This window comes from Aythya marila (assembly GCF_965140915.1).
Source record: "Aythya marila genome assembly, chromosome: W".
Lineage (NCBI taxonomy): Eukaryota > Metazoa > Chordata > Aves > Anseriformes > Anatidae > Aythya > Aythya marila.
In genome coordinates, this window is record NC_139081.1 from 17,399,318 (window position 1) to 17,424,153 (window position 24,836).

The 24,836-nt window shown below is 45.8% G+C and overlaps 1 pseudogene across 1 annotated transcript in view; it reads left to right on the plus strand.

Annotated features, from left to right (window-relative positions):
• LOC309889524 (katanin p60 ATPase-containing subunit A-like 2) overlaps nt 1-24,602 on the plus strand; it is a 34,484-nt pseudogene extending 9,882 nt beyond the window's left edge. Inside the window, exons 6-8 of the transcript in view lie at nt 22,796-22,958; nt 24,036-24,138; nt 24,448-24,602. The product of the transcript in view is annotated as a katanin p60 ATPase-containing subunit A-like 2 (transcript). The remainder of the gene's footprint in view (nt 1-22,795; nt 22,959-24,035; nt 24,139-24,447) is intronic.
• The last annotated feature ends 234 nt before the right edge of the window (nt 24,603-24,836 follow it).

Genomic DNA, 24,836 nt, shown 5'->3' on the forward strand with positions numbered 1-24,836 from the left:
TGGTCCAGTATTTCTCTTGGTTTCATACATACCTTTTCAAATGGTTGCAAATAGTACAAGGGGAAAATGATGGCTGTTGGGCAAGCACAGCTGTTTTTAACAGTCTGATTTGTAGCTCATTAACCTTTTTTCAGAGTAGGAGCCAACACCTGTACTGGGATTTGAAACAAATGGATGATGAGCTTGTTTTTGAAGTTAGCTTTCAGAGGTCCGGAACTAGTCTGTGGATTTCTGCTTGCCCTGAAATTCTCCCTGTCCCTGGGCTAAAAAATCCATGAAATATTCAGTGGAAGAATATCTTTTTCTACAGAAAAATTGGTATGTTGAAAGCAGAGAGGGAAACTGCAGTGAAGTAAACTGTGGAAATTAGGTTTGGTAAGGGACAATCTTGGAGGCAGACATCTGCAAAAAAGATGATAGGCATATGAAGGGTACTTTTGTCCATGCTCCTTCCTGTCCATAAAGCATGACAGACACAGAACAGGGCCATCCAAAACTGTCTGGGAGCAAGTGAGGGCTCTGCACCTGCAAAATCACAGGCTTCTTTTCTGGGTTGTTGTTCTTCATGATTAGTGTTTGTTTGTTTTTTGTTTTTTGTTTTTTTTTTTTTTGCTAGTTATCTCAGCAATGTCATAGGGAGACATATTGGAAAAGCCTTTCTGTGTGAGTGGAGGGCATTGGGCTGTGATCAGAAGACTGTTGCTGACCGTAGGGGGTGTCCATGTATGAGTAACTCAGTGTGTGTATTCACAGCTGCTTGCTTCTGAGCACTTTTAAAAAAAGCCTTGGTGTATATTTTATTTTGTGTAATGTACAGACACTTCTTGGCTGTGACGCACAAGGAAAGGAATTGAGCAGACAAGGACTCAATTAAGTTATATCTGTATAAGAAAATGCTGGAAAAAATATCTACTGTGTGTATGAACAGTTAATGGATTATTGAAAGGAAATTAATACATTGATAATCTCTTTGTGATTCATTAGTAATACACTACAAATGTTTGTTACTGTAGCATCAATATCCTTTTAGAAGGAGAAACTCTAAGCAACGCATTGCAACTTTCAGTGGTCTTTACAGGATCTACTGATTTGAAAAGAAAAATTGGGTATTCAAAAACCCTCAGGAAGAGTTCAAAGAGCACAGCTGGCCTGAAGGGTGCTATGAATGGACGAAAGACACGGACTCCTGATGGCTCTTGAATGGGAGACGTTTATTGCCTTTTTTCACTGCTACATATACTTTACCTGTAGCCCTATGTGCTGTCCACGTGCCCGAATCTGTCATACAACTGGTTAGAGATCCTCGGACAGGTGCCTCAAGCCAGACAGCAATTGGCCACTACCCAAAGCTCATGTTTAACACTGCAGCCAAGTTAATTTATCTTGACCTTGCTCAAGTTTTTGTTTCTACCATTTATTTCCTCATTATCTCTAATTCAGGGATGTGTGAATGTGCAATGCCACCTGCGAATTCCTTCCCCCTCAATTCACCCTTTTTTATTTTCAACCAACCAAATGCTTTCTATAGACTTCTATCAAGCACCACAGACATTGCAATAAGCAACAGTGAAAATCACAAGCAGAATTACGTTTGTAAAGTAGTGTGTCTACTAGAATCTACATCAGTCAACAAGCCACTAAGCACTAGGGATGTTGCTTCGCAGCGATGCTGCATCTCACTCGCACAGCACAATTACGCAAAGAGGCCCCTTGCACTTCTCATTCATACCACAAAAACATATCACTTAAAATGACTTGTCTGTGGCTTCAGGAGGTCCTTGTCTACTCCTGTGGTGAGCAGCTGAGAGTGGAGGCTCCTCCAAGGAAAATGCTTGGGGTGCACTTAGGGGCGTCTGCTCCACAGCCGAGCAGAGCAGCTCCTGGCACAAGGAATGATGCTATTATAGTATTGTAGAATTACACCAAAAAAAAGCATTGTGATAAGGAGTAAGTGTGGCATTGACAATTTGTTTCAAGGTTTGGTTTTTGCCCTTGTAATTGAACCTAACCCATGCTGTTGCTGTTACACTTTCCAAGATATCTAATTCCTGTGGCTCTAGGGGCGCTTGCAGTAAGCAAATAGTCCAATCTTTGTTATTTGTTGGGATCCCCACCAAACATGTCATAAACTGGTTGTTAGCACTAGCTAACAGGCACATCGCTTCTTGTCTTGTCATGTTGGTGAGGGTGACCCAGATGTTGCAGTGTGGTTGGATGGAGACCTAGGGCTGGTAATAACCGATGACAGCAGCGATTGTGAGGAGGAGGCCTACCATGGCCTTATTCCCCTTGCTGCTACCCATCTTAGTTTGTGACCCGCAGAGACACATGCATGCCCTCAACCCCAAGTTATTAAAGGATGGGGTCCCTCCCAAAGACCTGTACTTAAATTTTTTACAATCACTGAGGCCTGCTCTGATTGTGGCACCTGTGACAGTGTAGAATTCATACTTTTGTAATGTTTTACTATGGGCGGTACCTCTTTGTGAGGAAAGGGTAATGATAGGTGATTCATTATGTAAAGTGCCTTTCCCAACCTGTTCTGTGGTGTTGCCTGGGTGTCTCCCCCTTTTTGTTTATTAGCAGTGTTTTCAAGGTGCGATGTATGTGCTCTACGATGGCTTGACCTGGGGGAATGAGAAATTCCTGTGATGTGTCGGATATCCCAAGTTTGAAAAAAGGTTTGGAGGAAGTGACTAGTATAGGTGGGGCCATTGTTGGTTTTTATTTCCTTTGGGATGCCTAGCACTGTGAAAATGACATGGAAGTGAGCCTGGACATGGCGGCTAATTTCACCCACTACAGCTGTCGCCCAAATAGCATGAGAGAAAGTGTCTACTGATACGTGAACATATTTCAAGCGACCAAATTCTGGAATATGCATTATGTCAGTCTGCCATAACTGTAAGGACCATAGACCTCTAGGGTTTACTGTTAAAGACAGGGTCGAAACATATTGTTGACAGTCAGGACATGTTTGGACAATCAATTTGGCATCAGTGATCGATATAGCGAATTGTTTTGCCAAGACTTTGGTGGATTGATGGAAAAAAACATGGGATAACCGTGCTTGCTCCAGCACCTTTGACCCTGACTGCCCCAGTGCCTTGTTAATTAGCTGGTCAGCGTGTGTGTTACCCTCCGCAAAAATGCCAGGTAACGTGGTGTGGCTCTGCATGTGAATAATACAATACAGGTGTGCTTGCTGCTCCACCAAAAATAGCAGCTCTTTAAATTTTAGAAGCAAGTTTTCCTTTGGGATATGTCTCAAATGTGCCCTCTCAGTGCGCTGAGCGACACCTACAGCGTATTGCGAGTCCGATACAATATTCAAAGGTACTGTTGGCCAGTGCTTAAAAGCCATTATAATAGCATGTAATTCAACTATCTGTGCAGAACCTTGGATCTGCTCAGTCTGGTGTTGCCACTTTCCACCTTCTTCACAAGTTACTACAGCTTTGCCTGTTTTTCCAGGCCCATCTGTAAAGACCGTCCACCCATCCACTGGTTGCCGTTGGCACAATGGCTGCTTTTCTATTTTTCTATTATTATAAAACGAGAACATTTTATGAGGTGGATGGTGGGTATCAACCTGTCCGTCAAATCCCGTCAATGCTATTTGGAGCTCTAAACTATTCTGCAAGCACCAGGTGAAATAGTCTTTTACTATGGGAATTATAATCAGATTGGGCTCTTCTGCTAATTTAATTATTCTCTCATGTAATTTCTTTATGAGGATGGCAAACATTTCCACTCGCATTGCAGTAGTTTTTGAGGGTTGATGGGGTAAAAAGACCCATTCCAGGACCACTGGGGGGGGGGGGGGGAGTCCTTATGGGAACTTATGGTCCCATTGCCCAATAATAGCCACTGGTTGTTGTTCTTGATTACAAGTATATAGTTGAAGGGGGAGGTTCTCACTATGACAATGGCATTGCTGTGCTGAGATTCTTTCATTAACCATTTGCAATGCTTTATGAGCCTCCTCAGTCCATCGCTTTGGGGCATTAATATCAGTGTCTCCCTTTAATAACTCAAGGAGAGGCACCAATATTGAATTGTCTAATCCAATTTATATTCCCTAGTAATTTCTGTACATCGTTCAGTGTCTTAACATCTGCATTAATGGATATCTGCTGTGGTTGAATGGTCTGCTGTAAAATCTTCCACCCCAGATACTTCCAAGGTGCTTGGGTCTGCACCTTTTCAGGTGCAATTTGGAGTCCTGCCGTCTGTAACACTTGTTTTAAGGCAGGCAGTGCCTCTTGGACCTTATCACTATATGGTCCAGCTAGTAGGATATCATCCATGTAGTGGTATATGTATATCTCTGGAAACCATTGGCATACTGGTTGGATAGCTTTTGCGACATAGGTTTGGCACGTGGTTGGGGAGTTTTTCATGCTTTGTGGTAGTAATGTCCAATGATATTGGTCCATAGACTCCTTCCTATTGATCTTTGGTACTTGCCAAGAAAGCAAAATGAGGAGCGTTGTCAGGATGCAAAAGAATTGTGAAAGAACAGTCTTTCAAGTCCATAACAACGATGTCTCAATTATGGGGTACCATTGTAGGTGAGGGTAAACCTGGCTGCAAGTAGCCCATGTCCTCAATCACTGCATTGATTTGTCGCAAATCATGCAGTAATCTCCATTTCCCGATCTTCTTGATGACAAACACTGGTGAATTCCATGGGCTGTTTGTTGGAACAATATGTCCTTGTTGGAGTTGTTCTTGAACCAACTCCTGCAGACTACTGCTCGGAAAAGAATCAGTTGAGCAATTCTAGTTCCCTTTGGTATTGACAACAGTGGAGACGGTGTCCAAGCCATAGCTTGGATTTGTCCATTATAGTCTGCATCAATTATCCCCAGCAAAACAAACAATCTGGTCAAAGTTGTACTTGATCGTCCTAGCAGCAATACACTACAGTCATTCCCAATTGGTCCTTTGACGTTCAATGGAATTTTATGAACGTGAGTACCCCACAAGGTGGCGTCTGTTACTGTGGAGACATCCACTCCGGCACTCCCTCTGGTTCTTGCTGAGAGGGTGTCGACGGTGGTAACCGTGGCAACGGGGCAGCAGGTGGCTCTGGACCCTGCGTCATCATTGCATTTGGAGCCCTCCCTTGTGGGAGGTTCCTCCTTTGACCCGGGAGGCGTGGGTGCTTGTGTTGTCGCGCGGCCCCGCCCTGCGCTCTTCCTCCCGTTTCCCTGCCGCGACGGCAAAGGCTGCCCTTCTGCGTTGTACTTAGAGCGGCATTGGCTCGCCCAGTGGCGTCCCCTCCCACATCTGGGACGCAAAGTGGGCAGAAATGCCGGCGGGCCGCCCCCCGCCCCCGCCAGAGGCATAAGAAGATTAGGTGGCTCGGGTCTCCACACCGATAGTATTTTTTCTGACCCTTGGGTCTTGACTGCTGTTGCAAAAGTGGACGCCAGCGATTCGGTATGATGTTCGATAGAACTGTTATATATGGAGTGGTAATTCGTGTCGAGAAAATGGTTGATATTAATAAAGAAGGGGGAGATTTGGGAATGTGGCCATGGGGGTTGGAAAGCCCCGTGGTTGAGATAACATTAGACTCTTAATGATGAGGCCATCAGGAATATAAAAGAGTTTAGAGGGAACAAAGAAGGGTGATTCAGGAGACTCCATGCAGTCTCCGGTTTCTTGTTCTCCAGCCGATAAGGCATGGATGTTTCTGGGTGTTTGCTGTTGTTGTTACATTCAAAGTTGTTTGACCAATGAAAAGTTGTTTTGAAAAGAACTGCTGTGGAGAGAAGGGTATAAGAGGGGAGCCTGCCCTCAAGATAAAAAAGAAGGCAGCATGATGAAGTTGCATCGAAAAAGTGAAGAGAAACAGGCTGGCAGAATGGAGACCAGGATGGGAACAGGCACATTGATTGCCTGTTAGATAGGTTCGGCCAAACTCAGCAAACTGCTCAGAGAAGCTCATCACTGGAAATAGGCAGCACTGGAGCTGGAGAGAAGCTTGAGCTGAGAGAAGTGGACCTGTGCACACAACTGCCTCTTGCTGGTAAGCAGTTTCGCGTTATGGGGAATCATACGTCCTTAGGAACAAAGACTGTCCTGGTAACCTTACAGCTCATTCTCCTTCTTAACAATCAGACAGTTTATGAGCCTGAAATATGGGACCAAACTGAGGTGAAGGTGTGGGACTCTGCAACTAAAAATGGCAAGGTTGCAGTGGGATTGCTCGCCAGGTGCCGAGCAGTCTCTGAGGCCTTAAAGAGCCACGTGGAGCCACAATCACAAACGTGTGGCTTGTCAGATAGTGAGGGAGCTGCAGGCTCCTTTACTGATCCAACTGCTATGCCATGGGCCCCTCTGCTGCTACAGCCATTGAAGGCTTTTGCTGTTACGCCCCCTGGTGACCTGGACGTGCCTTTTGACCCAGGCTTGTGGGAATAGAAATGTTTTTGCAGAGTTACATTGTTTAGAAGGAGGGAATGTGGTACTGAGATATGCTTACAGTGATAAGAAAGCTTAGCAGGCGACCTTGTAAAATGCAGACAACCAGACTCCTTAGGACAATTAGGTGAAAATCACGGTGTCAAGTCAGATAAGTGAAGAAACATTACCACTTCAAGCAGTAAAAATGTCAAAAGAAATTTGAAATGTAACAGGCCGGCGACTGAAGGCCATGCATTGTTTGTGAAGCATCAGATTGTGAACCTGGATTACCCACTCAGTGGGGAAACAGGGGAGGGTCCTGCCATCAAAAGGTATATAAACTGTGTTTTGGAACTAGTAGATGCGCTCTCTCCTGCTTGTGGGGCGCCCGCCATTGCAATCGCGAATAAATTACTACTTCACTGAGATCCTCGCCTGAGCCTAAGTTATTGGCTACGGAGTGTTTCTCACAGGCCTATTGGCCTTGAAAAGGAGATGGATTTGCTTTTTTTCGATCTGGAAAGAATGGGATACATAAGGCCCGAAGAATGGAAAATGGAGACTTATGGAACTTAAAGGATTGTTTGTTACCTATCCTGATTGTATGTATGTATAGGCATACTCGGCTTATTATGTAAAGCAATGTTCTGTGTACATGTATTTAGAACGTTTGATGTTTGTGTGTGCGTGTTGGTGGAGCATAGACTCCCCGCACACCCAGCGCTTTTTACTTGCCTTTTACACCTTTTAGAAATATTTGTTTCATAAATATTACAAAATTCAGATTGAATTCAAACCTCATTTATAACAAAACCCACTCGGTTATACTCCTCTATCATCTGAACTAGTGTTGCATTCACTGGCAGAGCCTGTAGCACCTTTTTACAGGTTATTTGCATTTTATACCTGTAGCCTTTGTAGCAAAGCGTCTTTTGCTTCCCGATTGTCAATCTGCTTATCTAATGCATCGCAAAGCCCATCAGTAAGCTACATGTATGGTTCAGACACCCCTTGCTGGACCTTTGTAAAAGGTTGTGCGGGCTTCCTGGTCTCTGGAATTCTGAACAGTGCCTTGAGGGCTAGGGTTGCAGTCAGCCGGAGGATGCCTGGATCTATATTTGCTTGAAGGTGCAGATCTGCCATTGGGTCTGTACGCATCAGTTGAGGTATACCGGCTCCAAAAAGCGGATCCCCTGGCTGCCTTTCTAAATTTTGGAGCACTGCATGTTTGCACAACTCTTTCCATTTCTGTTCTCATAAAAATTTTTGTGTTGGAGTTAATATCATCACCGCCACTTGTCGTATGTCAAAGGGGGTTAAAAGCTGTCCTGTCATGACATTCTCCAGCAGGGACTGCGTAAACAGGGCCAATAACCCATAAGTGGTCACCGTCTTATGCAGTTTTTTATTAAGGTCCCACTGGAAGGGGTTCCAGTCATTTTGCTTGTGATCCCAAACTCAGACTGGAAAAATGAGCCCTATGCCCCTCCCCACCCCTTTTACTGCTTCTCTCTGAGGTTGTTTCCAATGATCTTGGGGGTCAAAAGGATCCCCTGCGGGTGGTGCCACTGACTGTGGGTGGTGGCAGTGGCGGTGCTGACAGCTGAGATATTGTCTCTGCCTCTGTTCCCAAGTCTGTCAGGTTTACTTCCTCTGGCGGTACACAGTCACCGCTTTTTATTTCACCCGTCTGCATAGCCTGAGCGGCCGCTGTTGATTCCCTTTTTTCTGCTTGCCATGATCTCAGTGTCTCAGTTACTAAGTGCCAGGTCATCATCACCTCAGCAGCTGTTGCATCTCCCCATGAGGCAGTGTCCTATATAGTTGTCCCCGCCTTTTCCCAAGTTTTTACATCAAACACCATCAAAGCTGTTGCTGGGGCCCCATTCTTTCGTAAGAACTTTAGCAATTATTTCACTTTATATAGGTCATATTTCACTCCTCTTTTTACCAGGAGTTGAGTCAGTAGCTTAGCTATTGCCACCTACTCAGCCGATAAATTAGCTCCCATAGTTAATGCCCCAGCCGCTCACCTGCTTCTTGAGGTGACATCCTGGGATTAACGCCGTGGTCCTGCCGTCAGCTTGAGTCATTTGGCTGGGGTCCCTTCAGACGCTTCTCTTATTGTTGCTCTCTTCCCGATCACGTCGGGGTCAACATTTGCAGGGATGAAAGACACGGACTCCTGATGGCTCTTGAACAGAAGACCTTTATTGCCTTTTTTTCACTGCTACATATACTTTACCTGTAGCCCCATGCGCTGTCCACGTGCACAAATCTGTTATACAATTGGTTAGAGACCCTCAGATGGGTGCCTCAAGCCAGCCAGCAATTGGCCACTGCGCAAAGCTCATGTTTAACACTGCAGCCAGGTTAATTTATCTTGACCTTGCTCAAGTTTTTTCTACCATTTATTTCCTCATTATCTCTAATTCAGGGACGTGTGAAACAGCGCAAAGCCATCTGCAAATTCCTTTTCCATAGTGCAGGATCTAGGGATCTTGGAGATGCGTTAATGCAAGCATGAGGCTGACCTGTCTCTGTACACCTCTGCAGAAAAAGGGATTCCTGCGTACCTTGTTACCATGCATCTGTCTTATGCAACTGAAACTCTTTCTGGAAAGCCGAGCAGAAGTTACAGGCTGGAGTTTTGAATGTTTTACACATTTGGATTTGGATCATTTTGCAGTTCTGAAGTGCTACTTTCTGCAAAATAGCCCCCTTGAAACATCAAGAAAATGACACAGGTAGATCCAAAATGACAAGATTTCTATTTTGGAGGAGCTGCTCCCACAGAAAGATGGCAATCTGTGTTGGTACAAGGGTGGGAGCTGAGCTGCTGTGGGAAGCCAGCTCCTACTGCTGCAAGTTTGATACCTGAGAGCTTAGACGTTCTTTTTAGACATTTTCAGCATTGCTCGTGGGAAGGTGGGATTTTTTCCCTCTTCTGAGTTAATTCAACCTATGAATGTCTGGCAGCGCTGTGCCTTGAGTGGAGATGCTTTAAAATGCTGATGCTTTAAAATACAGCTGAGTATATACTTAGGTATTTTAGGAAGGTGAAATCTAGAAGCATCTTATATTGTCATTGAGGCTGACATCCTCGAGGAGTTTGGCAGTGTTTGCTTCCAGAGAGGTTGGTGGAGTTTGAGCCCCCCTTAAAGCTCTCACCTGTGTGTTTATGGATTATTTTTGTGTACTTGGCTACCATCAGTCTTACTGTAAGATCCCAGGCTTGAGATGTGTAGGGCTATTTTATAACAAAGTTTCAAAATACCTAGTTTTACAATCCAGAGGTTTCTGCTTCACAGCAGGGCCCTGTGTTTTTGCAAACATTTGGTATTAAGCTGGATTTCAAGAGATTTTTTTAACTTGGATATTTATTGAAAAAGTACCAAGCTGCTTTTAGATGAATGAAAAGAAGCCTAAACAAAGCTCTTTATGCTGTCCTAAGCTGCACTGCAGTTATTGATCTTCCTCTTCAGGCAGTGCTTGCTGCCCAGCCTTGCTTCCCCCTGCTTATCAGCCAGGCACTTCCTATTGACAAATTCCTTGTTGAAGTGATTCAACATAATTACGTACGATAAAGGCCTTGTTAATGAAGAAATAAAGTGGTCCTTAACCACATAGTGAATGTTTCCTAATGTATTAGCATATTTAACTTCCATTGCAGTGCTGCTTGCTTTTCCCTTTCCATCGTCAGGGTGGGTGAAGCTTTGGTGGCAGCTGATAGATTCTTCCCTTCCACCAGAGCTGGGGTGTGCTGGATCCCTGAGCACATGGCCAAGGTGGGGTCAGGGGATGTGTTGGGTCTGTCTGGGATGGAGTCACCTTTCCCTGCAGCAGCCCACACAGTGCTGTGCTCTGCACTCGTAGCTGGAACAGCACTGATATCACTCCAGTGTTGTGTCTATTGCTGCATAGTGCTGGCACAGCATCAGGACTCCTTCCAAGCCCCCAAGAGCCAGTAGGCGGGCAAGTGATGGGAAGGGGACATCGCTAGGGCAGCTGACCTAAACCAATCAAACCATAACACCTGATGTCACACTCAGCAATAAAAAGGGGGGCTCTCATGGGGGAGGGGGCTGTTCCTCCTGAACAACCGTTACGTGTTTTGAGGCCCTGCTTCCCAGGACGTGGCCGAACATTGCTCGTTGATGGGAAGTAGAGAATAACTTTTTTTTTCCTTTCTCTCTGTGCTTCTGTGCGGCCTTTTTTTTTTTTTTTTTTCCTCCCCATTCCCTTTCCCTTTAATTAAATCATTCTCATCTCAAACCTTGAGCTCTTTGTGTTGTTGTACTGGGTCTGGCTGGAATGTTAACTTTCCCGGCAGCAGCCCATTCAGTGCCGTACTCTGTACTTGTAGCTGGAACAGCAGTGTTATCACACCAGTGTTGTGTCTACTGCTGAGCAGCAGTGGCACAGCATTGGGCCTTTCTCTAACCCTCCTAGGGGGTGGGCAAAAAGTGAGGAGAGAAACATCACTAGGGCAGCTGACCTAAACCAATCAAAGGGATATTCCATACCATGTGGTGTCACACTCAGCAATAAAAGGTGGAAACAGGAAGAAGAGGGGAGGGGTGGGCTCTCGTTGAGAAGACGTCGGTCCTCCTCTCGAACACCGGCTGCGTGCGTTGAGGCCTTGCTTCAAGGACGTGGTCAATCATCGCTCATTTGTGGGAAGTAGAGAGTAATTTCTTTCCTCTGCACTTCCATATAGCTTTCATTTATTTTGTTTGTTTGTTTTCCTCCCTTTTTCCCCTTTCCCTTTTATTTTCCCCTTAGTTAAGTTGTTTAGTTCATGGTAGTCTTTATTTAATTATTATAATTATTTCCCTTTAATTAAATTATCCTTATCTCAACCCGTGAGTTGTTCTTTGCTTTACTTCTCCCCCTCCTTATCTAAAGGAGGGGGAGTGAGAGAGCGGTTGTGGGGTTTAGCTGCCCAGCACGGTAAAACCACCACAGTCCTTTTTGGCGCCCAACGTGGGGCTCGAAGGGTTGAGATAACAATAGAATTGATTAAACGCATACAACTAACACACTTGCTTGCTAGTAACCATGTTCCTTGCCCTGTTAATAATAATGGCTTTGTTCATATGTCATGCAATTCGTGTCATATTCTCCTTTCTCCTATATATCCGATCCGACCAAGTGCTACAATCTGTGTTCACTTTTTTTAATTCGTTGTGCTGCCAAGCACTGACCTTGGTTTTACTCTGGAATTCAGGCTCTGCGCTGTTATCATTTGGGTCCCATGGAAACTATCTTTCAGAGAATATTCAGAATTACACTGCCTTCCTTTTCTCATCTGGACACCAGTTTATTAATAATATCAGGAATGGTACCTTTCCCTTCTTTCACAGTGGGCTAATTACAACAGTTTGGGAGTATTTTGAAGATCCATCTGTAACCCATGTATTGCTATTTCTAATTCTGAATAACAGGTTTCATTTTCTCTCTAAGATTAGTCGATTGTTTAGAAAACTTATTTGGGAATCTGTCCCGAAACAGTCTCGTGGTGAGTGGCACGGTGTGTGGGATGATGTTAGCAGATACCTGTCACGAGTGTCTCCTCCAATAGTTTTGAACTTCACCCCTGAGCAAGTGCTAAATCCTAAAAACTTGGTAGAATGTTTGAGAGTTGTATGTCCTGATCCTGATAATGCCGGAGAACAACAGCTTGCAGCATTGTGCTGGGTCCTGGTTTATTCCTATCAAACACTGTTTAACATCATCCAGCAACTTGAAGAGAGGGAGGAAGTCTCTGAGTCTGATGACCAAGTAACACATGCTGTGGCTGACCCAGAGGACCAACCAACTATGGTATCAGTCACCCCCATAGTCAAGTCAAAACAATGGAAACGGAGGTCAGCTCGTTTAGTAAGGGAAGAAGGCTCTCCTAAGAAGGAGGGAGAAGGGGAATTGGCAGGTACCTCTAAAGCAGAGCCATCACAAAAACAGCAGGAAGACGAGACGGAAATCATAAAGGAATCAGAAATCACTCGATCCTTATCCCTGAGTGAGATGCGAGAAATACGAAAGGATTATGGTCGACGCCCAGGTGAACACATCCTCACTTGGCTGCTCCGATGCTGGGATGCTGGGGCCAGTAGCCTACAATTAGAAGGCAATGAAGCCAAGCAGCTGGGATCCCTCTCTAGAGAAAGGGTAATCGACAAAGTAATCGGGAGAGGAGCACAGGCCCTCAGCCTCTGGAGACGACTCCTGGCAGCTATCAAAGAAAGATATCCCCATAAGGAAGATATTGTATATCACATAGGCAAGTGGACCACTGTGGATAAAGGTCTCCAACATCTGCGGGAATTAGCTGTGCGGGAGATGATTTATAGTGATTTGGACAATGCCCAGACACCTCAAGACCCCGATGAAGTCCAGTGCACAACATCCATGTGGCGTAAATTTGTGCGGAGTGCACCAGCAGCACATGCCAGTACCCTGGCAGCAATTCACTGGGATGAGGGGATGGGACCAACAATGTATGATGTCTCCTGCCAACTTCAAAAATATGAAGACAATCTCTCTGCTCCGCTACAGTCCTGTGTCTCAGCTGTGGAGAAATTGTCTAAAGGACTTGACAAGCTTGTGGAGAAAGTATATTCCCCCTCATCTAGACAGAGTGATACTTCAGCCACTAAGAATCAGCATTCGCCTGCTCAAGAGAGAGAGTACCCAAGACGTACACCACGTGGCACCTTGTGGTTTTATCTGCGTGACCATGGGGAAGATATGAGGAAATGGGATGGTGTACCTACTTCAACCCTAGCTGCTCGGGTACGTGAACTGAAAGGAAATACAGCAGCAAGAAGAGGGGCTCCTAAGAGAAATGCTGCTCCAGTTTCTATTGGGCAGTACCCCAGAGGCAGTAGAAGAGCTGATGTTATTCTTGACCACGATGAAGGGACCTCTACCTCTCATTTGCCAGAATTTGTGCATTTGCAAGAATTAAGTGGCAGACGCTCCAGCCAGGACTAGAGGGGCCCTGCCTCTGGCCAGGTAGAGGAGAGGGATAACCGTATTTATTGGACTGTGTGGATCCGATGGCCTGGAACATCAGAACCACAGGAATACAAAGCTTTAGTGGACACTGGCGCACAATGTACCATAATGCCATCAGGCTACCAAGGGACAGAACTCACCTGTATCTCTGGAGTGACAGGGGGATCCCAACAACTATCTGTACTGGAAGCTGAAGTGAGTCTAACTGGGAATGAGTGGCAAAAGCATCCCATTGTGACTGGCCCAGAGGCTCCGTGCATCCTTGGCATAGACTATCTCAAGAGAGGGTACTTCAAGGATCCCAAAGGATACCGGTGGGCTTTTGGCATAGCTGCTTTGAGCACAGAGAAGATTAGGCAGCTGTCTACCCTGCCTGGCCTTTCAGAAGACCCTTCCATTGTAGGATTGCTGAAGGTTGAAGAACAACAGGTACCAATTGCTACCACAACGGTGCACCGACGGCAATATCGCACCAACCGAGACTCCCTGATTCCCATCCATGAGTTGGTTCACCGACTGGAGAGTCAGGGAGTAATCAGCAAGACTCGCTCACCCTTTAATAGTCCTATATGGCCAGTACGAAAGTCTAATGGTGAGTGGAGGCTAACAGTGGACTATCGAGGCCTGAATGAAGTCACGCCACCACTGAGTGCTGCAGTGCCAGACATGCTAGAACTTCAGTACGAACTAGAGTCAAAGGCAGCCAAGTGGTATGCCACAATTGATATTGCTAATGCATTTTTCTCCATCCCTTTAGCAGCAGCATGCAGGCCGCAGTTTGCTTTCACTTGGAGGGGCATCCAATACACCTGGAATCGGCTGCCCCAGGGGTGGAAACACAGCCCTACCATTTGCCATGGACTGATCCAGTCTGCACTGGAGCAAGGGGGAGCTCCTGAGCATCTTCAGTACATTGACGACATCCTCGTGTGGGGCAACACAGCAGAAGAAGTTTTTGAGAAAGGGAAGAAAATAATCCAAATTCTCCTGAAAGCTGGTTTTGCCATTAAAAAGAGCAAGGTCAAGGGGCCTACACAGGAAATCCAGTTCTTGGGGGTAAAATGGCAGGATGGACGTCGCCATATTCCAATGGATGTGATCAATAAAATAACAGCAATGTCTCCGCCAACTAGCAAAAAGGAAACGCAAGCTTTCCTAGGCCTCGTGGGATTCTGGAGAATGCATGTGCCAGGCTATAGTCAGCTTGTGAGTCCTCTATATCGAGTGACTCGAAAGAGAAACTATTTTGAGTGGGGCCCTGAGCAACAACAGGCATTTGAACAAATCAAACAAGAAATAGCTCGTGCAGTAGCCCTTGGGCCTGTCCGTACTGGACCAGCTGTGCAAAATATACTGTACACTGCAGCTGGGGAGCATGGGCTCACCTGGAGCCTTTGGCAGAAAACCCCAGAAGAAACTCGAGGTCGACCTCTGGGCTTCTGGAGTCGGGGCTATCGAGGATCAGAAGCCAATTACACCCCAACTGAAAAGGAAATACTCACAGCATATGAGGGTGTTCGAGCTGCTTCAGAAGTTGTGGGTACAGAGGCACAGCTCCTCTTGGCACCGCGGCTACCTGTGTTACATTGGATGTTCAAAGAGAAAATTCCCACTACACACCATGCAACTGATGCTACATGGAGTAAGTGGATAGCGTTAATTACACAGCGGGCTCGAATGGGAAAACCCAATCGCCCAGGAATCCTGGAAGAGATTATGGACTGGCCGGAAGGCAGAGATTTCGGAGTGCCAACAGAAGAGGTAACCCGTGCTGAAGAGGCACCACCATACAATGAGTTGCCAGAAGACAGAAAGCAGTATGCGTTGTTTACTGACGGATCCTGCCGTGTGATAGGGAGCCATCGGAAATGGAAAGCTGCTGTGTGGAATCCCATACGACGAGTTGCGGAAGCCATGGAAGGGGAAGGTGAGTCGAGTCAGTATGCAGAAGTAAAAGCCATACAACTAGCCCTAGATATCGCCGAAAGAGAAAATTGGCCAGTATTGTATCTTTATACTGACTCATGGATGGTGGCAAATGCTCTGTGGGGGTGGCTGCAGCAATGGAAACAGAGCAACTGGCAGCGCAGAGGTAAGCCTATCTGGGCTGCTACCCTGTGGCAAGATATTGCTGCCCGGGTAGAAAACCTGGATGTTAAAGTACGTCATGTAGATGCCCACATGCCCAAGAGTCGCACTACTGAAGAACATCAGAACAACAAAGAAGTGGATCGAGCTTCGAAAATTGAAGTGGCTCAGGTGGACCTAGACTGGGAACGTAAGGGTGAGCTGTTTGTAGCTCGATGGGCCCATGAAACATCAGGACATCTGGGGAGAGATGCCACTTACAGATGGGCTCGTGATCGAGGGGTGGACTTGACCATTGAGGCCATCACACAGGTTACCCATGAGTGTGAGACCTGTGCTGCAATCAAGAAAGCCATGAAGGTAAAATCTCCCTGGAACAGGGGGAGATGGCTAGGGTATCAATATGGTGAGGCCTGGCAAATTGACTATATCGGACCACTCCCCAAAACTCGCCAAGGCAAACGGTACATACTCACCATGGTAGAAGCAACTACTGGGTGGCTGGAAACATACCCTGTAAACCATGCCACAGCCCGAAACACTATCTTGGGCCTGGAAAGACAAGTATTGTGGCGTCATGGTACACCAGAGAGAATTGAGTCTGACAATGGGAGTCATTTCCGAAACAATCTTGTTACCTCCTGGGCAAAGAGGCATGGTATTGAGTGGGTGTACCACATCCCTTACCACCCACAAGCCTCTGGGAAGGTTGAGAGGTACAATGGACTGTTAAAGACTATGTTACGAGCATTAGGTGCTGGGACATGGAAACAATGGGACACAAATCTACCAGAAGCCACTTGGCTAGTTAACAATAGGGGGTCTGACAGCCGTGCTGGTCCTGCCGAAACAAAACCCCTACACACTGTGAAAGGAGCTAAGGTTCCCGTAGTGCATATAGGAAGGTGGATGGGGAAGGCAGTGTGGGTTGCTCCTGCCTCGGGAAAAGGCAAACCCACTCGTGGGATTGTCTTCGCCCAAGGACCAGGGTATACCTGGTGGGTCATGCAAAAGAATGGGGATATCAAGTGTGTGCCTCAAGGAGATTTGACATTGAGAGAAAACTAATCTATAATCTAAGTTATATGTTGTAGGAAGATGCTGTAGGATCAACGACAGGTCAACTTTGCAAGGAGCCGGGCAGTGCAACAAGGACTTGAGCTAAGCTGGTGCTGGTGTCCAGACATCCAACTCCGCCTGCCTTGAGTGGCCACTTTGGCAGATGAAGACCTAATCATCAACAGTTCTTATGGACATTTTCCAAGAAAGACCTATGGAATGAAAAGATACACCTGCCTATTAATCCTGTTAAATCCTTGTCCTGTTAAAGGACAAGGGATAATGATGAGAATGCTTGTATGCTAAAGTATGGGGATCTGAGTGTGACACAAATGTTATGGAATAAGGGGTGGAGGTTGTACTGGGTCTGGCTGGAATGTTAACTTTCCCGGCAGCAGCCCATTCAGTGCCGTACTCTGTACTTGTAGCTGGAACAGCAGTGTTATCACACCAGTGTTGTGTCTACTGCTGAGCAGCAGTGGCACAGCATTGGGCCTTTCTCTAACCCTCCTAGGGGGTGGGCAAAAAGTGAGGAGAGAAACATCACTAGGGCAGCTGACCTAAACCAATCAAAGGGATATTCCATACCATGTGGTGTCACACTCAGCAATAAAAGGTGGAAACAGGAAGAAGAGGGGAGGGGTGGGCTCTCGTTGAGAAGACGTCGGTCCTCCTCTCGAACACCGGCTGCGTGCGTTGAGGCCTTGCTTCAAGGACGTGGTCAATCATCGCTCATTTGTGGGAAGTAGAGAGTAATTTCTTTCCTCTGCACTTCCATATAGCTTTCATTTATTTTGTTTGTTTGTTTTCCTCCCTTTTTCCCCTTTCCCTTTTATTTTCCCCTTAGTTAAGTTGTTTAGTTCATGGTAGTCTTTATTTAATTATTATAATTATTTCCCTTTAATTAAATTATCCTTATCTCAACCCGTGAGTTGTTCTTTGCTTTACTTCTCCCCCTCCTTATCTAAAGGAGGGGGAGTGAGAGAGCGGTTGTGGGGTTTAGCTGCCCAGCACGGTAAAACCACCACAGTTGTATTTCCTCCCCCTTCCTCTTTGAGGAGGGGGGAGTGAGAGAGCGGTTGTGGTGGAGCTTGGCTGCCCACTTGAGTAAAACCACCACAGGGTAGGTGGGCTGCAATCCCAAAATAACATCTGGGATTACCCCACAGTCAGCCCTTCCCTTCACTCCCAGCAGTGCATGCCTGGTGTGTATGGTGGAGGACAGCGAGGAAGGAGAGCAGAGGAGGACAGTGTGGGGAAGCCCTAGGAGAAGACGTGGACTTAGAACAAGTCCTCAGCCTGTTGTGGCTCTGCTCAGGCCACCTGCATGGGTGGACAGGAGGTGGGATGATGAGAAGCTTACTGTTCTTGGTACCTTTTCATCTTCTACACCATGGTGATGATCCCAGTAGGCAGGGATTAATTATCAGTGAGCTCTTGTTGCTGATTCTGGCTTCACCTTTGGAGGTCTCTTAATTTCTGCTTAATGCATTTATTAATATTCCTCCTGGAAACAAAAATAGCTCTTTGCCTTGTTTACCTCCATGAAATGTGGCAGTGATAATGAGACATGATGCCTTGTGATGTCAACCTGGGAGAGCTCCCAAAAGTCACCCTCTTCCAACTATAGAGGTTCTTTCCATGAACATTTCTTAATATTTTTATCTGAAATAATAGCCCATAGTATTTTGGTTGGCGCAGTGCTTATTATTCTGTTCTGGTTATTGTTGTCACTTAACCTTGCATTTTTTCACTAACAAATCAATTTAGCAAACAACCTAAACACTTTAAAGATAACAAAAATATCATGTCTTCATTTTCATCTTTAGCCAACAAGCAGGGTCACTGTAAGCTTTCTGGATAAATAGAGCGACTTGTATGTATCAGTGGGCTCATTTACAGAGCTGTTCCCTGTGTTGGGAGCACTTTTTAGACCTCTATTTCACTGCTTGCATCTCTGCAGAACTAAAACAAAGCAGTAGGAGGAACAGCTGGAAATATTGCCTGGGAGCCCAGTGCCTCTTGGGCGTTGTGCTTTTGCTGTGTTAATATCCACTAAGGGCAAGGTTGTTTCCTCTGTGCATGGCTAGGGAGCTTGTGAAGCTGTGATTTCAAGGGGCAGCCCAATAGTGTTCTGAAGTGGTGAAAAACGTCCACATTTGGTGGATTCACGGGTTGTTTGCAGGGACTCTGGCTGTGGTTGTCCTTCTCCTGCAAGAGCAGTTAGAGTACCTGTGTGGGCACCTCTGAAACCCTGAGAACTTTGTCTCTGTTTGGGTACATGGAGGAAGGCAGTGTGGGTAAATAACAGCCAAGCAGGTGGTCAGCTGCAGAGTAATTAATTTATAGCCTATCAGAGCAATTCTGAGAAGTTACTGAAATATACATTTGGAAGGTGAGGGGGGACCAAAATGGTCCTGTGCCCATTCTGCAGCCTGTGTGAGAGGCATTGCACTGGGTGTTGCACAGCGTAGGCTGAAGCCCCACAGCTGCTCAGCAAGCCTCTTAAGCAGCCTAAAATCTCAGTAATGGTATCAATATGCCAATAGACATTGATTAGCAAAGCTCTGGTATTTACATCGGAGGCCTTGATTAGAAGTACTGGTAAGGATCTGAGTGAATTCTGTTGGCATGTGAGAGCCTATTGATCTGGTTTTCTCATCCTGAGCCATTGACTCAGCTCTCCAAAACTGAGAGGTTCTTTCTGGGAACAGAGGCACTTCTGATCCCACTGAATGACAGCACCTACTTGGGAGGCTTTTTTTCCTTTTCTTATGTTGTGTGCCAGTAGAAGATACTATTAAAAAATAAATACAAGTCACTGAAGGTGACAGAAATAAGCTTTGTCGGTGTGCTCCAGGTCTGTCCCGAGCTGGCAGTCAGCTCCCTGTAAATTCAAGAGGGGTTTTATACCAGAAGTATTGCTTGCATATTGGCTTTGCTGGCAAAAGGATTTCACCCAAGGATCCTCACCAAAGGATTTCACTTTGATTTCATCAAAGGTAGAGGCAGGCTTAAGTGTACCTCCAGCAGCTGGCTCTTTCTGCTCAGCTGGCAGGGGTGGAAATGGTGCTTAGGGCTCCTTTTTTTTCTTCTCTGCCAGACCCAGTACAACAAGACACATTGAAGGGAGTTTCTCCCTGATAAGAGTTTCTTGGCAAGCATGGGGAACTAAATTTTAAACTGAAATAACAATTCAGTGACTGAATGGGGCCACTGGAGAAAGATTGGTACTGCATTTGAAAGGATAATAGCTCAGAGCAGCTCCTGGAAGACACTGGAGACTTATGAGTAAATACTTTGTAGCTGCTATTTCTTCTTGAAAATTGTATGGATGATTGGGGTACCTGTAGATTGTTCCCATTATATGAGTAACAAGAGATGAACCAGAGAAGAAATTTGTGTTCAGTTATGTCACTGTTAGATGCAGACAACTGAAGAGCACTTGATAGAAGGCTAGATTAAATGACCCACTTGGATGTGCATCTGCGGAGCTGGCGTGCCAGGCGTACCAGGACTCCTGCAAACTGACAGCATCTGGGGCACTGTCAAGAAAGACTTCATCTAGGTGGTCATGAAATGCTTTTTTTTTTTTTCTTTCAAGCTTCCTTTGTGCACCGCAAACAAGTAAAAATAAGGAGTATTCTCAGTCTTGTTTTTTGTTTGTTTGTTTTGTTTGTTTGTTTCTTTGTGTTTTTTTTGCCAAACACCTTTATCAGAGCTGATCTCAAGAGAGGTTTTGGCTCATTGGCACATTGATCCAGCCTGTTCATCTTTCACGTGCTCCTTTTTACAAGGATACTGTCCTTTGGGGCTGTATTATATATAATTTGCATTGCAGGAGCAGCCTCAGATGAAGCTCCTGTTCTGCCATGAACATGGTCCTTGCATCCCAGATTGAAAGTCTGTGTTTCTGTCTATATTTTAAGCATCCCTTACAAAGCAGCAATTAATTAGTCCTGACATATTACAGAATCACAGAATCACAGAATTTCTAGGTTGGAAGAGACCTCAAGATCATTGAGTCCAACCTCTGACCTAACGCTAGCAGTCCCCACTAAACCATATCCCTAAGCTCTACATCTAAACGTCTTTTAAAGACCTCCAGGGATGGTGACTCCACCACTTCCCTGGGCAGCTTGTTCCAATGTCTAACAACCCTTTCGGTAAAGAAGTTCTTCCTAACATCCAACCTAAAACTCCCCTGGTGCAACTTAAGCCCATTCCCCCTCATCCTGTCACCAGGCACGTGGGAGAACAGACCAACCCCCACCTCGCTACAGCCTCCTTTGAGGTATCTGTAGAGAGCAATAAGGTCGCCCCTGAGCCTCCTTTTCTCCAGGCTGAACAAGCCCAGCTCCCTCAGCCGCTCCTCGTAGGACTTGTTCTCCAGGCCCCTCACCAGCTTCGTCACCCTTCTCTGGACCTGCTCAAGCACCTCGATGTCCTTCTTGTAGCGAGGGGCCCAAAACTGAACACAGTACTCGAGGTGCGGCCTCACCAGAGCCGAGTACAGGGGGACGATCACCTCCCTAGCCCTGCTGGCCACACTGTTTCTTATGCAAGCCAGGATGCTGTTGGCCTTCTTGGCCACCTGAGCACACTGCTGGCTCATATTCAGCCGACTATCCACCATCACTCCCAGGTCCTTCTCTGCCTGGCAGCTCTCCAACCACTCATCTCCCAGCCTGTAGCTCTGCTTGGGGTTATTGCATCCCAGGTTGGAGGACCCGGCACTTGGCCTTGTTAAACTTCATGCAGTTGACCTCAGCCCATCGGTGCAGCCTATCCAGATCCTCCTGCAGAGCCTTCCTACCCTCAAGCAGATCGACACACGCGCATAGCTTGGTGTCATCTGCAAACTTACTGAGGGTGCACTCAATGCCCTCGTCCAGATCATCGATGAAGATATTAAAGAGGACTGGCCCCAGCACTGAGCCCTGGGGGACACCACTAGTGACTGGCCTCCAACTGGACTTGACTCCATTTAGCACGACTCTTTGGGCCCGGCTATCCAGCCAGTTTCTAACCCAACAAAGCGTGCGCCAGTCCAAGCCAAGAGCAGCCAGTTTCTTGAGGAGAATGCTGCGGGAGATGGTGTCAAAAGCCTTGCTGAAGTCAAGGTAGACCACATCCACAACCTTTCCCTCATCCACCCAGCGCGTCACTTTGTCATAGAAGGAGATCAGGTTTGTCAAGCAGGACCTGCCTTTCATAAACCCATGCTGACTGGGCCTGATTGCCTTCTTGCCCTGCAAGTGCTGCATGATGACTCTCAAGATAATCTGCTCCATGAGCTTCCCTGGCACTGAGGTCAAACTGACAGGCCTGTAGTTTCCTGCGTCTGCCCTCCGGCCCTTCTTGTAGATGGGCGTCACGTTTGCTAGCCGCCAGTCAACTGGGACCTCCCCCGATAGCCAGGACTGCTGATAAATGATGGATAGTGGCTTGGCCAGCTCCTCTGCCAGTTCCCTCAGTACCCTTGGGTGGATCCCATCCGGCCCCATCGACTTGTGCACATCCAGGTGCCGTAGCAGGTCACCAACCAGTTCTTTGTGGATAGTGAGGGCCACATCCTGCTTCCCATCCCCTTCCACCAGCTCAGGGTACTGGGTATCCAGAGAACAACTGGTATTGCCGCTAAAGACTGAGGCGAAGAAGGCATTAAGCACCTCCGCCTTTTCCTCATCTCTTGTAACTAAGTTTCCCCCTGCATCCAGTAAAGGATAGAGATTCTCCTTAGTCCTCCTTTTTGTGTTGATGTATTTATAAAAACGTTTTTTGTTATCTTTAACGGCAGTAGCCAGATTGAGCTCCAGATGAGCTTTGGCCTTCCTAATTTTGTCCCTGAATTATTATTATAAAATATTTTTATTATTATAAAAATATTACCCCAGACAGACAATTTGTAGTGTCTCCTTAATAGCAAAGGGAGAAATGGTGAGGACTGATGGGACATGCTGCACACAAGTACCAGAGAAGATAACTAAAACTTCTGACTGCTGTTGTTAAGCCTTGTTGTCGTAAGCTAGTGTATTGCTAATACAGCGAACAGGAATACACTTGATAATTAATCTGTTTTTTCAAAACTAGGTTGGCACAGCTACAGGTGGGGTTGAAAATTGTCAGTCCTTGTAGTGAGGAGCTTCCTGTGAAAACTGTCTCTGCAAAGAGATGCACTGAAATGATTCCTCTTCTGCTTTGCTTGCAGGGAGTTGGATTCTGACATGCTGTGGCATCTAGAGAAATGGATTTTGGTCGACCTTCCAAGTAAAGAGGCGTGGTGAGCAATGATCCAGCACTGGCTGCCCCCTCTGAGCAACAGCGGAGGAGTGGAGCTGAGAACAGATCTGGACTACAGCTTGCTGGGACAGGTGAGACAACACTGCAGCAGCTTGGGGACTTTCAGAGTGGGAAACAAGCAAGAGTGACATGTACTGTCGACAGTGATGGGATTGTGTCATGGTGGAAGAGGTCCAGGGCAGAGGGTAGGGACAGCACCTCTCTGTATGCAGCAATTGCGACATACAAGGCTGGGGGAAGGACTTTGGGTCCGTCTGAAGTTCCAGCCAGCCAGAAATTAGTGAGAGGCAGGGCTGAGCATATCATAGGTACACACCTGGCTGTGGAAATCACTGGTTCCACACAGCTCTGCTTGCAGAGTCATGTTTTCTGATCCTCTCTGTTGGGCCAATTTTTCAGCCTTAAATACAGGGAGACTTACAGCAATAGTATGTTCTCTCACTCTTCTTACTGGGCTGGGAGCACTTCCAATTCACTGGGGTAATGAACAATTAATTGGGTAGGGAAGGTTTGTCACAGCTCCACTGCAGCAGGAGAAACCAGCTTTCAGACAAGAGTGAGATTCACTAGGAAATCAGGCTTGCTTTATTTAGCCCCTCGTCACATCCTAAATTCTTTAGAAATATCTACAGCTTTCCCAGTTGTCTCTTTTCTTCTGTTCAGAGACAATTCTGCTCAGTTTTTGTTTTATAAATAAGGAAATGTAGTTATTTTGTTAACAGGAAAGCTGGGAACAGACACAGAAAAGTGAGTTTTAGTTGACTTACAGAAACCTGTCGCTTAGAAAGAAAATGCTCAGTATTTCCTTTGCACCTGAAAGGTACTGTGGACATTCAAAGCTAGAGTAACCAGCGTAATGTTGGGGTGGGGAAGGGGTTTGTAGGAAGGTGCATATATATATATGTACATATACACATATGTATCTACGTATACATATATAATGTGTGTAGGAGTTGGACTCAAGGACCCCTGTGGGTCCCTTCCAACTCTGGATATCCTGATTTTGTATTCTATGATATATTTCTGACAGCAATAGAATTTACAGATACTTTATAAAAATACACATAAAACATATATGCTTGTAAATGCCACTGTTGTCTGATTTATAAGGCTGTAAGCTGTAATGTATTGTTCTGGTTCTGTCACAGAAAACTGATGGGTACTCTGGTTCTGACATCAAACTTGTGTGCAAGGAAGCAACCATGAGAACAGTGAGGAAAATCTTCAATGCTCTTGAAAACCATCAGCAAGGTACCACAGCTTTTATTAGAGAATCTAATCTGGGAAATGCTGATCCACTGCTGTAACTCTAGAAATTACGTTAACCCCAGCAGGTGGATCTCTTTCTGCTTAGAGAAGTTTTAAACTCCATTTCTAAAACATTTACTAAAGCTAATGTTTCTGAAAATTAGCCCTTTTTTATGTCAGTATCTGTGCATAAATATGAATTTCTCTTTCTCTCTCTAGGTTCATTCTACTGTTTTTATATAGTAAGTCATATGTTAGACTTAAAAGAATATCTTTTGGTAGTAATAATGTTATTTGACCTGTTTTCTCTAGGTAACAGTAACTTACCTGTGATCCAACTGGACACAATCACAACAGCAGATTTCCTAGATGTGATTGCCCGTACCAAGCCATCGGCAAAAAAGCTGAGCCAGAAGTACACAGCTTGGCAGAGAGAGTTTGAGTCAGTTTGGAGAGAAAAATCCTAAAAGACTGAGAACTTCAAAGACTTTTGCTATCCAAAATGGCATCTGTGTCACCTCCAAAGGATTTGGATTTGATTGATTTTGATTAATTTTTAGTCTTTTTTCGTGGTATTTGTTTACAGGTCTGTAGTACAAGAGCTGGAGCAGAAAGTTTGTTAAGAGCAATTAGATGGTTAGTGTAATTCTTCCTTTCTGAGACTCACTAAATCATCACAATCAGAGCAGCTCTAGCAACAG